This window comes from Lactuca virosa, chromosome 1, assembly GCF_052849685.1.
Source record: "Lactuca virosa cultivar CGN04683 chromosome 1, Lactuca_virosa_CGN04683_v6, whole genome shotgun sequence".
Lineage (NCBI taxonomy): Eukaryota > Viridiplantae > Streptophyta > Magnoliopsida > Asterales > Asteraceae > Lactuca > Lactuca virosa.
The window spans coordinates 313,080,907-313,097,041 of NC_136426.1; positions in this window are offsets into that span (position 1 = coordinate 313,080,907).

Genomic DNA, 16,135 nt, shown 5'->3' on the forward strand with positions numbered 1-16,135 from the left:
TACAGGCCTAGTGAAAACGTGGTCTTTGTAGCACGAAGAGGAGTCTTTCTTGAAAGAGAGCTCATATTCAAAGAGGACAGTGGGAGCACTATTGACCTTGAAGAAATTCAAGATTCAGCCAATGAAGGAACCTTAGATGACACTAGCACTCAACCAGAGGAAACAGTTCCTGTTGAACCAATCGATAACTCATTACCTCTTAGAAGATCCACTAGGGTGAGTGTGCCACCTGAGTTGTATGGTTTCCATATTACTTCAGATGGTGACACATTCATAAGTGACAGAACACTGGTAAACTTAGATGAACCAGTCACTTATAAGGAAGCAATGGAAGGTCCAGAGGCTTCCAAGTGGAAAGAGGCAATGGACAGCGAGATTAAGTCCATGTATGACAACCAAGTTTGGAATTTGGTTGATAGTGCACCAGGTCGTAAGACAGTTGGGTGCAAATGGATCTTCAAGAAGAAGACAGACATGGATGGAAATGTACACACATTCAAGGCTCGACTGGTTGCAAAAGGTTTCAATCAAACCCCAGGGATTGACTATGATGAAACCTTCTCGCCAGTGGCTAAGATTAAATCTATTAGGATATTGCTCGCCATAGCTGCCTTTCATGATTATGAAATCTGGCAGATGGATGTCAAAACTGCTTTCCTTAATGGGAAGTTGGCTGAAGATGTTTACATGAGTCAGCCAGAGGGTTTTGTTGATGCAAAGTTCCCTAATAGAGTGTGCAAGCTTGAGAAATCCATTTATGGATTGAAACAAGCATCTCGCAGTTGGAATCTTTGCTTCCATGAGAAAGTCAAAGAATTTGGTTTCTCTAGAAGTGAAGATGAGTTCTGTGTGTATATCAAAGCTAGTGGGAGTATAGTAACTTTTCTGGTGTTGTATGTCGATGACATATTACTCATTGGTAACGACGTTCCAACCTTGAAAGAAGTTAAGTCTTGGCTTGGAAAGTGTTTTGCCATGAAAGACCTTGGAGAAGCTGCCTATATTCTTGGGATTAGAATATTGAGAGATAGAAAGAAGAGACTAATTGGACTTAGTCAGAGCACATACTTGGATAAGGTACTAAAGAGGTTTAGTATGGAAAATTCCAAGAAGGGAGAGCTACCTATCCAGAGCAATACCAAATTGAGTAAGACTCAATGCCCGAGTACAGATATTGAAATAGATGACATGAGTCGTGTACCTTATGCTTCCGCTGTCGGATCGATCATGTACGCTATGACATGTACTCGCCCTGATGTGGCATTTGCTTTGAGCATGGTCAGTCGCTATCAGGGAAACCCAGGTAGAGCTCATTGGGTAGCAGTTAAGAATATACTCAAGTATTTGCGAAGGACAAAGGACTGGGTCCTTGTGCTTGGTGGCAGTGATACTTTGAGAGTAGATGGTTACAGTGATGCCAGCTTTCAGACGGATAGAGATAACTTCCGTTCTCAGTCGGGCTGGGTATTTTTAATGAATGGAGGAGCAGTTACTTGGAAGAGTTCCAAGCAAAATACGGTGGCTGATTCTACTTGTGAATCAGAGTACATAGCAGCAAGTGAAGCGTCGAAAGAAGCAGCTTGGTTGAGGAACTTCATCGGGGATCTCGGAGTTGTTCCAACCATCCAGGAGCCTATGGAACTGTTCTGCGATAATGAAGGAGCGGTTGCCTTGACAAAGGAACCGAGAGATCATGGTAAGACCAGACATATCGATAGAAAGTACCATTTCATCAGACATAGAGTAGAAGAAGGCCATCTTATAGTAAAGAGGGTGTCATCTGAAGATAACCCAGCAGATCCTCTCACAAAGGGTCTGAGTAGGGCTAAGCATATTCAGCATGCTCGGAGCATAGGACTGAAAGATGATATTAGTTTTAGTAGTTAGATTAGTTATTGAAACTTGTAACAAAGTAAATGTAATTGACTTTTGGTGATTAAATAATAAAGTATTATTTATAAGTTTGGCTACTACCTTTTGTCAATTGTTTATTATTGTGTTTCATTTTTGCATGTTTTACTTCCTGAATAATGAGATTATTCAAACTCCACAGTCGCTCGTACTCTTGGAAGTAAGTAGTGAATTAAGACTGTCATGAATTGGATTGCAGATTGTCTAAGGATAGACATGGCAATAGAATTGCTGCAATGTTCATGAGTACTCAGAAATTGAGATTTGAGTATTGGATAAACCCTCGCTCAGAGTATCACTTCATGGAATTCATCACGAGTAATACTGAGACGATAATATCTTATAATCTTGAAACGAAGATATATGAGTTGTAATTTACAAGTCGGTTGTGCATTGGTGATATGAAAACGCATCAGTAACTTGGTGTTATAAAACGTATTGTCATGCATAATTTGATGAGTAAAAGATACAAGCATATGAGTCAACGTTTATTCGTTCCTTTTGCCCCAGGAAAAGCGATATCTGTGGGCCCCTCGATGATTTGGTGTTGACTTATGTGCTGGGCCCAGCCAGGACTAAATTGATGTGTTCGATTAGAAGTCCTACATCATCACAAATCAGGAATCGGGAAACATAGATTCTGGACAAACAGATTGATTACATTCCATGTCTTTTGTCTGGGGATATCAAGCAGAACGAAGGGTTATATGATCACTTATCTTAGGACACGTAACTGACTGGGTCAGAGTTCGGCAGCAGCTTTTTGGAAGCTACAATTTGCTGGTCAAATTTAGAAGGCATACTAGCAATTATAGTTACAGACTTATCCAAGTGGGAGACTGTTGGATTAGGTGTCTAAGCCCATAACTATAATTGGTATGTACTTGAATTGATAGCAGCACAGTCCTTTTGGGTTGCCCTCAACCTAGCAACTGGACAAGGAAATTATGAAAGGAGAGATATTAATTTATAAGATTAATAAATTAATATATATATATAAATGATTTATTAATATGTTAATGGATTAATATATTAATTAGAAATCATTATGTTTAATTAATTGTTAGCCAGAAATTAATCAGAATTGATTTTGGGGTTAAAAGAATTAATTATAAGGTGCAGGGACTAGTTTGCAATTATCTAATAGTTGAGTGGAAGGCTCTAGAACCCCCTTGGAAGAGGGTGGACGAAATCTTTAGGGGAAACCCTAATAATTTCGTCCATAGGGGCTTGGATAAGGCCCTTGGGTTTGCTTAGGCCCTAAGCAAAGGATAACTAGGGTTTCCCTTAAACCCTAGATCCCTCAGCTATATAAGGAGCCTCCTGGTTCATGTTTTTTGGTGACTCTTTCTTTTGAAGAAACCCTAAGGCCGAGATTTTGCATACTCCCTCTCCCCTCTCTCTTCTACTTTCCTTCTTGCTAGTTTGGGTGTGATTCCATTAGAGGCATTACACTTGTGGTGCTAAAGCTTCCAAGAAGATCAAGATCAAGATCAAGGGAATATCAATTGTTTGCTATAACAATTGAAAGGTATGTAAACCCTAAACCCTAGTTTGTTAATTTCGAAATTAGCCTCTCTCCTCTAGGGTTCTTGTTTTGCAATTCAAAGTTGTATGTTCAATAGTTAAAACATAGATCCAAAGTAGGTTGCATGTGAACTTAGGAATTGTTTTCTAGTTTATTTGTTGTACCTAAAACCCATCAATATTAAGGCTAGGACCCAACAAACTATTTTATAACTTGGAAGAGGGATGCCGTAATCCAAGCTATAAAATATTTGAAGGTAGGTGAATGACGATTCTTTTGAGATAAACGAAATGTCTTATTAGGTTTTAATTGGTTTTGAAACTCCTAGATTCTTTTGAGATTCATTGAACTTTTCAATGGCATGTTTCAATCTCGAGTGTGCCCTTCAGGTTTTGTGACTGGGATGCCGAGGATCACAAAACAAGGTGTGAAGTAACCATGCCAATATACTTGGTACCCTTAATATTTACCCCTCAATCGATGTGTCGGTTAACCACACACGCTCCAACGATACTATGATAAACATTAAGTTACCCTTTTTGCCTACCTTGTTAAGTCCAGGTTAGTGTGCCGGTTAACCACACACGCTCCACTAACAGCTTAAACAAAGTGCAAAGTGTAATTTCATGGATTAGCACCTTATTCACATTTTCCTAAGTAACTAAGATTGGGAATTTATATAAAGTTTAGTTACTTAGTATTTATCATTAACAGTTTTAATGAAGGGAGAATTATAGTCCTTGTCCTACCTGTTCGGCTAACGACCCTCTACCGGTCAAGGAAGCGGTGAGTGAGAGTGGACACCCATTAAACTGCCATTTTATAGGCAGTAACCTTATCCCCCCCTTATAGACCGGCTTCGTGAATGAGGCCTACTAATGGTAAGACGACTTGCTCTTATACATATAATATATTAAACTTTTAATATTATAATAGTATAAGGGTGTATTTTAGACATTTAAAATACTTGGTGGTTTAATCTATTAATTAAACTATACTCTTAATTTAATTAAATTTAAACTATATCATTATGGAATTATTAATTCTCTTTTAATTAAACACTTTAATTATCTATTAATAAAGTCCATAAGAGTTAATTGAATTATTCAATAAAAACATCATAATTCCAATTATTAAATTCAAAATTAAAACCATTTAATTAATTGTTTAAGTTATGAACCCAAGAGTTTTAGAATTCAATTCTTTTTTTTATCATAAAAAAACTTTTTCCAAATTCCAAAACTTGAGGGTAAGTTTTGTAACTCTTGAAAACTTTTGGATTCCATAACTTATGGAGTTAAATACTTGTTTTATGATGAAACTTTTCATGTTCCATAACTTAAGAACAAGTTATGGAATTCTTTAAAACATTAAGACCAAGTTTTGTAACTCCATAAAAAACTTTGAATCAATTTTTTTTAAAAACCTTTTCATATCCATAACTTATGGAGGTTTCAAAAAACTCTTTAGATCAAACTTTTAAAACTAATAAAATAATCATATCATTTTATCTTTTACTAAATTTGACCTAATTCAACTCATATAGCAAATGATTCAAATTTTACAAATAATTAGTTTTTCACAAAAACAAGTAATTATCTTAAAATTTGACAAACGTCATGTTTTTTTTTTCTTTTTTTTCCAACTTTGAAAATAAAACATTTGCATCAATATAACAGAAAACAACCAGGCTTTGATACCACTGTTGGGTTTTGAGCATTCTAACACTCCTATGGTGTACATGCAACCCTATAAACCTTGGATCTATGTTTTCTCTATTATACATGCAAATAATCAATATTCCAAGGTTTCATCCTAACTAGCATATTATGAAGCAACTATACTACAAAGTTCTAGTTAGATGACATACCTTTGATGTTGCTTGAAGTCTTGAACTTTAAGAGCTTAGCCCCAATAGTATGGAAGCCTCAAGTGGAATCACAAATCACCAAAACACCTTGGAAGAACTTGAGAGAATATGTATGCTCACTAAAATCGGCCCACACTTTGTTTCACACACTTGTGCCAATTTTGTGAGCCAAGGACCCCTTTATATATTATGGAGGATTAGGGTTACATCCATGTAAACCCTAATACCCATGACCTTTCATTTACATAGGATCCATGGGTTAAAAGCTCCATGGACCATCCATGAAAGCTTAGCCCAACCTAAATGAACTTGGCCCATTCCATATATATAAGAGTCCATATTTAATTAGTTCTTTTTGATCACTTAATTAATTCTAAATTAATTCTTGATCAATACTAATTAAATAATATGATTCCATATTAATATATTAGAACTTATAATATATTAATATAAATCATAAATATACTATTCTCAAAAGACTATCCATATAAATTGTGTCGGTGAAGTGCAACCCAAATGGACCATGTCGGGTCGGGTCAAGTACATACCAAATATAGTTATGGACTTAGACATTAATCCAACAACTCTAGCCAGCGCCGTTGCCTCATGTTCAATTCCTTCTCCATACTTTTAAGGCGAATACTACCGCTGCCAACTCTAGATCATGAGTGGGGTAGTTCTTTTCATGCTCCTTCAATTGCCTCAATGCATACGCTATCACTTTATTCCCTTTGGGTCAGAACACAACCTAACCCAACTTCTTTAACAACGAACGCGATACTTCTATTGATCGCTTTGATCAGCCTTTACTTCAATTCGGCTTAAGTCAACTGCTACATCGAACTTGGTTCTCTGAACCACATAACAAACTCATCGTAGTCGGACTCAATTCGATATGACCACTAGGGTCGGAATAACAATCATCTTCTTAGTCATTATCGAAACGATGGTAACGATAGACTAGAATAAGACGGAATCAATTACGAGTTCCTTGGTAACCTTGTGACTTTCCCTGATCCAAGTGTGTGTCATGTGCTTCCAGTAGTATAGATCTCTACTACTATTCACACCTACTCATACTCGTCCCAAGTACGGTCTCGCAGTCCCCAAGTCCTAAAATTACAAAACAATTTAACACATACAAATGTGTCCAATTAATCATAGAATTTTCCTACACTCTACTAGGACTTCTTCCATACGTATCTTCAATCATCAATTCTGCTTCAACTTGGTTGGTGATGGAAATTCCAGACGATTGGGACAACTTCAAGAATTACACCAACCATTCCATTCATCAGATGACAAAACCAGGGTTTATATTATTTCCTTGAAACGAATACACAAAGGTTCAAGTTTACCCTATACTCTGCCTCTAATAGGCTAAACCACTTGTTACTAACTACATTGCTACTTTATGTCTTAGTTTTGGGAATATAAGGTCCTTACTCATGATCCCTTATATTTCCATCTGCTTCATTAAGGATCATTTGGAATGCCTTTGGTTTTGGTTTTGGTGGAACATTGGGCATTGCTGCCTCTTTCTTCTTTGGGCAGTCTTTCGAAATGTTCCCTTCCTCGTTACATCGATAACACATCCTCTTGTTGGACGGACACTCGTTGGCATAATGCCCAGTCTTTCCACACTTGTAGCAGGTCACCTATTCGCTACATTTCCCGAAGTGCTTCTTTTTGCACCTCTCGCACCATTTTGCTTCGCCTTCTCCTCCTCCATACTTTGAGAATTTTCTTTTCTCGTTGGACCCTGAAGTCCTTTCAAACTTTCTTTTCTCGCCAACTTCAACCTTGCTGGCGGCTCTCCCTTTAATCATATCTTCAACAGACTTGGCAGCCCAGATAGCTGCCTCCAAAGTAAGTGCTTGACGTACTGGCACAATAAGTTCATCCTTACTTTGTTGAAGTAAATGTTTTGTTTCTTCCATCTGTTGATCCAACATCGTACGCACCATTGCCTGCACCCCAACCATCGTGATTGGCTCAGGCTGTGGATTATCGTTTCCGAATCCACTTTGAGTACTCGCCATTTCGATCTATACACCAATCGTAGGTGAATTTAGATATTTATTTTCGATAGGTGTTAAATCTTCGTTATTACTCCGAAACGTTTACATGTTAGTTCTAATCTCGTAATCATATGCTTAGAATCCTACACACATAAGGTTTCCAGATCCGGTCGGCAACAGACCATAGATCCGAACAAATAATAGCATCATTATAGCTATAACACAAAACATTTAGCACATAAAAGCATTTTAGGCATCCTTCCTAAAATAAACTAGTGCTCGTGTGAATTTAGGTGTACTACCTAAAATATAATAGACACACTCAACTCATAATCATTGCTTAGCATTCTAAGATTAAGTCTAGAAATCCTACAAATTTCCTAGTTCGCTTAAACTAATGCTCTGATACCAACTGTGACGTCCCCTAATTTCTCGGCCAGAAAAGACCGATTTAATTTATGCTTTTTAAAATAAAATCAGAGAATCATTTTAAAAGATGTTGTGGAATTGGTCCCCAAAACAACATATGATAAAAGTTTATCAAAACCTTTCTTTAAGAAATATATAATTTCCTTTTTATATTAAAACCTCGGGATGTCATGTTCCGATACAGATCAAAAGCATTAAGAAGACATTATAAGCCTTACAACAGTTATTTATAACTACTGGCCTATAATCCATAAATCACTCATCATCATCATCCGACTATGCTCGGGGTCCACTACCTGTAATCATAAAAAGCTGAGTGGGTCAAGCTTGGAAGCCTGGTGAGCATATAGGGTTTTCAACCCACAGTACATAATTTAATATGCTTAAACATTAATCAATCAACCGAATTACCCCAACCCCATTATCTTATTTATTTCTTAAGGGTTTACCCTAAGATTCAACTATCACTCCTTCCTAAGGATTCATCCTAGGGAATAGGCACAAGGTCACACCATCACCAGGGTTTATACAACAGGGGCTAAATTCATAGCTCTTATTTATTGATAGTATTATTGACAGTATTCACCCCTGTCATACATGTCAATGGGTTTTTAGAGTACTCCAAATGAACATATAGTTCATTACAGCTACAGGTTGCGGGCCTGCTAGTGTTCCACAGACCGTCTAGAATAGTCCATGGTTGTCATCCCTACTCTGCTGAATGACGGGGGTCACCGTTTGGGTAAGGGCTTATCTCATATTCCACCACTCACCCTCAACTTATGATCTCCTTTCACCACTCACCCTCAACTTATGATCAATATTACTGATCATCTCCTTTATCCAACTCACCTTTCATCACACACCCATTATTTCATCTACCCATGTTTTACCCAACATTTTTGTAGATAAAAATACATATACTGTTTAAATTATTTAAAAACATGTATAAATCACACCTTCAACATCCAACTCAAATAAACAAGCAATAAATATTCACACAGCACATATTTTATATAAAATACTTCATATCTATGTGTAAGGTGAAAGTAACTACACACTCACCCGATTTAATGAAAATCGGGCAGCAATTCGTTTCCTAAAACGATCGTTTCTAATAAAACCGGGAGTTTTATTGAGAAACCGGGCTCTACAAAGGGTCGGGCTTCGAAACCGAAAAGATAAATTTTCCGGGCTTCTCGGGCACGTCGTGGCGTATTCCGCGTGTTAGAATCGATACCGGGGCTTCGGGGAATGTTAAGATGAAGAAAATATGGAAAAAGGGGCTAAATATGGCAAAATCTCAAAAGTAACCGGGAGGGTTCGCATACCCTTCTATTTATAGTGTCCGAAGGTCGGATTAGAATAGTGGGGTCCACAGGCGAAGGTGCGCAGGTGCTCGCACATGGGCTGCGCGTGCGAGGGCCTCGCTGGAGGCTTCTGATTGGACAGCTTCGGACAACACCTCGGTTCGGACACGTTGCTGATGACACACCGAGATCGGACATGAGGCAGCCTCCTATTGTACCGAACCTCGGACTCACGAAGAACATGACACGGCTCGCCAGGTGGCTTCGGTGATTCGGCAGGTTCCGGACACGCGTCGGATGCGAAGCGAGGACACGTGGCCGAAGTCCACGTGTGCAAAATTCCTCGGTTTTGGGGAATTTTTCTCGGTTTTCGCGCCAAAACTTCTAAAATCCATAACTTTCGCATACGAGCTCTGTTTTTGACGTTCTTTATATGCACGCGTAGGTAAAATTACGCTCTACAACTTTCGTTTAGACTTCGTCGGCTAATTTTGAATTTAATTTTTATATTATTATTTTTAACAGACCGGGACAGGAAATCCGTTAAAAATTCATAACTTCTTCATCCGACGTCCGTTTTCGTCAGACTTTTTACCGATGTGCTACTAATGATGAGACCTTCGATTCTCATTTAGGTCGTGTTGGGTAAAAATCACTCGATCTAAAATTCGAGTTTTTAGCTGTCTACTGCTAAGCTGAAACTTCGAAAAATCATAACTTCCTCATACGAAGTCAGATTTGGGCGTTCTTTTTATCGAACTTCTCGGTTTAACGAATACTACGAGTTTCATTTAGATTACTAAGGCTAAAAAGTAGTTTATCAAAAACTCACTTTTTACGACATTCGGCACCGTGCCAGTTTGTCGCGAAACTTCGACAGGTCATAACTTCTTCGTTATAACTCGGATTTCGGCATTATTTATATATCCCTAATCCTTGTCACACCCACTACAAGTTTCTTAATAGATATCAGTTTTATCTAAAATTTAATTTTTGACGCTCATTTTTATTCTTAATTATTTAAACCCTAATAATTAAGCATAAAACACATAAAACACATAATATTAACATAATTCCTTTTCATTTCTTCTAAATGAGTTACAAAGGTTAACCAAGACCATTATGTCAATATTAATGCCTAGCCTAGAAACACGGCGTTACATATAATCTGTATAAACTAAGTAATAACAGAGGGAAACTATTGAGGTTATCAGTTAATCACCTCAGGAAATATATGATTTCCTGGAGAAACTAGTGAACTTATCCAAAGAACATAGGGTATACTTAACAGAACTAAAATACTTATGAACTCACCAGCTTAAATGCTGATCTACTCTTTCAGAATAACTTGTATTCTCAGGAATCCAGTAGACAGGTACACTCCCGAAGCTTTTGAGAAGACTACCTACTACCTAATGTTTCTAACAATATGCTACCATGAGCCTATAACCGCTGCGATGACATAATACCTCTGATAAAACCCACTCATGATTTCCATGAGGAAAACCCATTCATGATTTACATGAGGACAACTCACTCATGATTTACATGAGGAACACCCACTCATGATTTCCACGAGGAACACCGCACGCTTCATCGACGCCGGAACAATAATAAGTAAAAGGATAGTTCGTCACTTGCTTATGGTTGACTGTTGCTAACAGTCACAAGTGGGGTGGTGAACCCGTATAATAATTATACACGACTTCCTCGCTCACACGGGATTAACGGTTACAGTTCAGAGGATTTCCGCTAAGATCCCCAATCTTAGTTGATGAATACAATTACTCATGTAGACTTCGACGGATTCCTATAGCTCTAACAACAAAGGCATTTTCATGTCTAAAACCCTAAGTTACTAGATTATGCTTTTAAACATTACTCCTAACTTCATAACATTTAGGCAGTATAACAGCTACATCTTGAAGTAAAACCAGGTTTTATCTTGACCTAAAACCAATAATAACAACATATAACGTTCCTAGTTTTATCTTGACATAAAACTATTAATAACAATATATAACATACTAAGTTTTATCTTGACATAAAACTATCAATGACAACATATAACATACCAAGTTTTATCTTCACATAAAACCAATAATAGCAACATACTTTATAACTTAACATATAGAACATCTGAATATAACTTCGGAACTATATCTCACACAACATATATATAGAATCCTAAGTATAACTCAAGATCTACATTAGTTAAATAACATGCCGACAGGTTGATAATAGTTGTATATCTTTAAAATATTATATTTAGAACAACTATACCCGACTAATATAACTATATACTATCATATAGACATAATAATAACGTATATATAATATTTAACATGCGTTTTCCTCCGAAATTTTAGAAAGTGGGGCCGTGAAACTCACCCTAGTAGCGTCATTTTATATAATCTAAGCAGAAACGGTCAGCGTATAAGGTCGTCGGGGCTCGGGATGCAAGATGGCCTCAGCAAAGGAGAGAGGAGAAAGAAGTTTAGGTGTAAGAATGGATGAAGTCGGACCTGCTATTTATAGTAAGGATTTTGGACCCTTACGTCGTGAGTTTTATAACGCTCACGTCGTGAGTCATGCATGATTATCCCGTTGACTTTCCATTTGCGTCCCTAGCTTCGGAAGGTGGCCATGTGACTCCTCACGTCGTGAGATATCCTTGCTCACGTCGTGAGTTTGGACCTTATGCCCTCCCAGCCTCGTCACACACCTTCTATATTCCGAGATGTGGATAAATGACTCCTCACGTCGTGAGTTCTGTGCTCACGTCGTGAGCTAAGTCAGATTAGGGTTTCTGACAGCTGAATCTTCGGAAGGTCGTAACTTTCACATATGAACTCCGTTTTTGACGTTCTTTATATGCACGTGTAGGTATTTACAAGTACTACAAATCTATTTTAGACTCCAATACCTAATTCTAAGTCTATTTTAAATTTCTCTTATTATAGATATTTATAGCGTTCGGTTTATCATAACTTCTTCATGCGAAGTCAGATTCAGACATTCTATATATTTTTGGAATCGTATGGACGTATACTTTGAGTTGTAACATAAAGAAAGTTCATATTTATATTAGAATTTATCATGAACTACATAGCACTCTTATCACATTACTAGTTTAACAAAATCACATTTCATGATTGGCATAATCACATGTGATTGTTTATTGACCTATTTTGACTAGTGTTACATTCTCCCCCCGTTGGAATAATTTCGTCCCGAAATTTATCTTATGGATGGGATTTCGTCAACCAGTTGGAGGTATTTTTCTTTCATTTGATCTTCACGTTCCCAAGTAAATTCTGGTCCTCATAAAGAGTTCCATCGAACTTTCACTATGGGAATACGACTTTGCTTTAATCGTTTAACTTCTCGATCCATGATCTCAACAGTTTCTTCTACAAAGTTGAGTTTCATATTGACTTGTATCTCTTCGAGAGGTATAACAAGAGTGTCATCGGAAAGACATCTTTTGAGATTTGATACGTGAAAAACATCGTGCACATTACTTAGCTCTTGAGGCAACTTAAGTTTGTATGCAACGGAACCAATTCTTGCTAGAATTTCAAAAGGTCCTATATACCGTTGGTTTAGTTTGCCTCGTTTTCCGAATCGAATTACGCCTTTCCAAAGAGAGACCTTCAACATTACTTTATCTCCAACTTGGAATTCTAAAGGCTTACGTCTTACGTCAGCATAACTCTTTTGACGATCACGCGCAACCTTTAATCGATCCTTAATTTGCACGATCTTTTCAGTTGTCTTGTGGATTATTTCTGGTCCAGTACGTAAGGTATCGCTTGTACGTTCTCTGTCCATTTGTGTATCTCCAACTTCTGCCCAACATACTGGGGAACGACATTTTCGTCCATAAAGAGCCTCAAACGGTGCAGCCTTGATGCTAGTGTGATGACTATTGTTGTAGGAAAACTTAATTAACGGTAAATGAGTATCCCAAGCTTTTCCAAAGTCTATTACACAGGCTCGGAGCATATCTTCTAAAGTGTGAATGGTTCTCTCACTCGTACCATCAGTGTTTAGATGGTAAGCTGTACTCATATCTAGACGTGTTCCTAAGGATTTTTGTAGATATTGCCAAAATCGTGAAGTGAATCCACTATCTCGGTCAGAAATAATAGAATTTGGAACTCCATGCGATCTGACAATTTCCTTAAGATAAATTCTGGTTAGCTTTTCCATCTTGTCGTTCTCCTTAATTGGTAAGAAATGGGCGGACTTAGTCAACCTATCGACTATTACCCAAATGGTGTCGAACCCACTAGGAGTTTTAGGTAACTTAGTGATGAAGTCCATTGATATCTGCTCCCATTTCCATTCAGGTATTTCCGGTTGTTGAAGTAAACCTGAAGGCTTTTGATGTTCCGTCTTTACTCTAGAACAAGTCAAACATTTGCTCACATAAGTAGCAATTTTTGCCTTCATGTTAGGCCACCAATAATGTACCTTTAAATCTAAGTACATTTTGTCAGAGCCTGGATGTACGGAATATCTGGACTTGTGGGCTTCTTCTAAGACCAAGTCTCTGACTCCACCGAACTTAGGCGTCCAAATTCGGTTCATAAATTGTCACGTTCCGTCATCTCTTTGTATAAGTTGCTTTTCCATTCCTCGCAAAGCTTCGTTCTTGATGTTTTCTTCTTTTAGAGCATCAAGTTGAGCTTCTCTAATTTGTGCGGTAAAGTTAGAATGGATAGTTATAGTTAATGCTCGTACCCGTCGGGTTTTAATATGTTCTTTCCCGCTCAATGCATCTGCTACCACATTTGCCTTTCCGGGATAATAACGAATCTCACATTCGTAATCATTCAACAATTTGACCCATCTTCGTTGTCTCATATTAAGATCTTTTTGATTGAAGATGTGCTGGAGACTCTTCTGGTCGGTAAAAATAGTACACTTAGTACCGTATAAGTAATGTCTCTAAATTTTTAGTGCAAAAATTACAGCTCCCAATTCAAGATCATGGGTAGTGTAATTATTCTCATGCACCTTAAGTTGTCGTGATGCATAGGCGATAACTTTTCCTCTTTGCATCAACACACATCCCAATCCTTGATTTGATGCGTCGCAGTATACAACGAAATCTTTCGTTCCATCTGGAAGGGATAGGATTGGTGCACTACACAACATTTGCTTCAGTTTCTGAAAAGCAGCTTCTTGTTTGTCTTCCCAGTTGAACTTCGTATCCTTCTGGGTTAGTGTTGTAAATGGCTTGGCTATTTTGGAGAAATTCTTTATGAATCTGCGGTAATAGCCAGCAAGTCCTAGGAATTGACGCACCTCTGTTGGCATCTTTGGTGCTTCCCAATTCTTGATTGCTTCAACTTTGGATGGGTCAACATGAATCCCTTCGTTGCTAACTACATGACCTAAAAATTGTACTTCTCTAATCCAAAACTCACATTTGGAGAATTTAGCGTACAACTTTTCTTTTCTTAGTAGTTCCAGGATTATTTGCAGGTGTTGACCATATTCTTCCTTGGTTCGTGAATATATCAATATATCATCAATAAAATCGATCACGAATTTATCCAGGTATGGTTTGCAAACACGATTCATGAGATCCATAAACACTGTTGGGGCATTGGTCAATCCAAAAGACATAACTAAGAACTCATAATGACCATAACGAGTTCAAAATGTTGTTTTTGGAATGTCGTCCTCTTGTACTCTGAGTTGATGGTATCCTGATCTGAGATCTATCTTTTAGCAATAGCTGGATCCTTGCAGTTGATCGAATAGATCATCCATTCTCGGAAGCGGATAACGATTCTTTATCGTTAGCTTGTTCAAGATTGGTGCTCCCCAAGGTGAAAAACTTGGTCGGATAAAGCCTTTGTCAAGAAGTTCTTGTAGTTGGCTAGACAATTCTTGCATTTCAGATGGAGCCAACCGATAAGGAGATTTCACTACTGGTGCTGCTCCTGGAATTAAGTCGATCCAAAACTCGACTTGTCGGACGGGAGGTATTCCAGGTAGATCTTCAGGAAACACGTCAGGGAAATCACATACTTGAGGTATGTCCTTGATTTCTTTTGTCTTTCTCTTCCTTTCTACAATGTGGGCTAAGAATGCGCTACATTTCTTATGTAGATAGTTATGGGTCTTAATACAAGAGATGACTTTGAGGTTCTTCCCAGATTTATTACCATAGATAATCAGGGCTTCGCCGTTTGGTATGGGTAGTCGTATGGCTTTCTATAACGCCCGAGTTTTGGGGCTAAGCATTGTAGACGATGTAATAGTCTAGGTCAACTATTGTAACTATTTTTGAAGCAATAAAGATGAAATATTTGAATACTATGTGAATTATGTGTATTTGTGTGCTTATAACTTAATTATAAATGTATAATTAATAAAGAATATAAATAAGCGTCAAAATTAAAGTGTGAGATAAGCCTGATATCTTTACATAAAGTTGTAGTGGTCGAAACAAGGATTCTGGGGATATAAAGAACGCCGAAATCCGAGTTATAACAAAGAAGTTATGGCCCGTCGAAGTTTCGCGACGGAACCGGCACGGCACCGGGAAACGTAAATAGTGAATTTATGATAGAGTGACTTTTAGCCATAGCAGTCTAAACGAAAGTCGTAGAAAACGTTAAACCGAGAGCGTCCATAAAAAGAACGCCCAAATCTGACTTCGTATGAGGAAGTTATGATTTTTCGAAGTTTCGGCTTAGCAATGTACAACCCGAAAGTTCGAATATTAGATCGGGCGGTTTTTAGCCGACACAACCTAAACGAGAATCGAAGATCTCGTTAATAGTAGCATAACGATAAAAATACAGACGAAAACGGACGTCGGATGAAGAAGTTTTGAATTTTTAACTGACCAATCCTGTCCCGACCTGTTAAAAATATAACTTTTAAAATAAATTCAAAATTAGCTGACGGAGTCTAAACAAAAGTTGTAGATTACGTTCCCGCCTACGCGTGGATATAAAGAACGTCGAAAACGAAGCTCGTATACGAAAGTTATGATTTTTAGAAGTTAAGTGTGCAATTTGTGAAACTGTGATGACGTGGC